The following is a 2329-nucleotide window of genomic DNA, read 5'->3' on the forward strand; positions in this document are numbered from 1 at the left end:
CGGATAACCCTGAGTTTGCCTGTAGAGCATTTTTGTCCGCCAACATTTTCCCTGAACATCAGCTATGTGAGTATGTTTTTGGCAGTTTTTTTTTTGTCTTTTTGTATTGTTTACCCCATAAAATTATCAAAATAGATGTACCCAGGACCCTTCATATAGTGCTACAACAATAACAATAGAAGGTTGTTAACCTAGCTACATGGGATAGGTAGTGTTTCACATAAATGTCCAAGACTTATTATATAGATGATCCAGCCACATTCTGTTTCTACTATTATAATTTCTACTGTAAAAAATGTCATGAATACCTGCAAGCTAGTATTAGAGAGTCAGTTTTGTTAAAGGGTATACTATGAACTTGTGACTGACATTTTAAACATGAGCAAATGTAGTTGTAAAAGGCATGATCAAAAACTGATGGAAAACATTGTTGTCCCTCTTTTTGGTCTGTCCCTATGCAACTGTTTCAGCACCATCTACCATTCAATTTCTATGCACAATTGCTTTCACTGTCAGAAAACCTATTTTGAACCAAGCCATGTATGCTAATTCTGGTTTCAGACCTACCCATCTACTGGTGGGTGAAGGTGAAACACACACGGGAGTGAATACTAGTCCACTGCAGGGCCTCAGTGAAATACAACCACACACACTCACACCTAAAGGATATATTTTCATGTTTCCATCATTTTGTTATCATTGTCTCAGGTGTAACAAGAACATTTCTTGTTAGGGCGGGAACACCATTAACTTTTCAGGTGGCTGAGTTTTATGGATTTCAAAGCCTACTTGCAGCTTTGCACAGGCTTTGAACTTCCCCCAGGGAACATATATCAGACACACAAAAGTTCCTTCCCTTCTACGTCGTCTGATACTACATCTCCCTTTCTTAAATGATGAACTCAAAATGCTTTTATCTGTGAAAACTTTAACAATTGCATGCATTTAAACCGTAAACACATCAAGTCTGTCTAAACACCGCCCTAAATACACAAGACTATAGCTAAGAGGTGCGCTTGATTCTAATCCGTTAGAATCCAGGCATATGCATGTGTCTTTGAAAAGTTCATTTCTATGAGTAGCCATTTAGTTTGAAACAAAGCAATATTTTTTTAACTTTGAGATTAAAGTATTTCTTTACTATTTATATATTTATTATTTATATATGTTATTATATTTGGCATTGTTTGTGTTGAAAAAAAAAATCTTGTTACATTGCAATTTAAATTAAAGTCTTAACATTTGTTCTGGCCATTGAAATTCACTCTCTATTTACAGATGTATGGCAGACAGAAAAAGCTAATAGTGTTTGTACTACCTGTTGTTCAATTTATTTGTAGGTAAAACTAGTTCTGAAAATTTGTTGGAATACATAAGAGCTATACGCTCTTGCTTTGTACTTGCAAATATTTTTTTTATTATCAAGTATTTTAAAAAATATTGGTTGATTATCGGTATTGGCTGCAAGAGGCCCGAAAATATTGGGTGTCGGTATTGGTTGTAAAAAGTCAATATTGTGCATCGTTACTTTTGATGGTTTTTAAATGTCTTAACAGTCTTGTGCCCTCGTCTTTATATGATCTTTTAGTTAAATGTGAAGACTTGGCACTCCCCTGGCACTGGTCTTCTAAAAGGGGTGGGCGATATGACGATATAAAATCATCTTACGAACTCCAAAGCTGACAATGTGTCATTTTTTTTAAGAGATTGTTTTATCAAGATCTTCTACGAAAAGCTGCAAGAGCGAGAATGCAAAAGCTTGTTGACTGGCACACGTGTGTAACGCTGACCACCCCACCCCCTATGCGCTCGCACCTCGCGCTAGCATAATTTAAATCAACTGTCCGGTCACATCGAATGGAGTTCATGTCAAATTTATGCAAATTGTCTTTGTTTTAACAAGGGCTGTGGATCATTGCTTAGGTGGCGATCCGATTTGATTCACGAATCAAGCTCAACGATTCACGAATCGAACCACGATTCTTACTTTTTAATGTTTATTGCTATGTGTATGTCTATTTACTAGATGGAGGGAAATTTTAATTATGTGTATTTAATCATCATTTATACCTTAATTCAGAACAGGAGATCAGAATGAACAAAACTTATTAAAATAAACACAAAGATTCAGATGGAAAGAAATGTTGTCATTTTAAACTTTTTTTTTGTCAATCTTCTGGTTCAGCAGTAACATAAACAACATAAAAGGATAAAAGTCACTGCTGTTTTGGATCATTTAACAGTAAAACCTGAAAATGTTCCCCACAGTTTTCTATCCTCAAAGTTCTTCAATATTTGATGTTCTAATAGGGCTGGGCGATAAAACGAT

The sequence above is a fragment of the Oryzias melastigma genome, linkage group LG4 (assembly GCF_002922805.2).
Source record: "Oryzias melastigma strain HK-1 linkage group LG4, ASM292280v2, whole genome shotgun sequence".
NCBI lineage: Eukaryota > Metazoa > Chordata > Actinopteri > Beloniformes > Adrianichthyidae > Oryzias > Oryzias melastigma.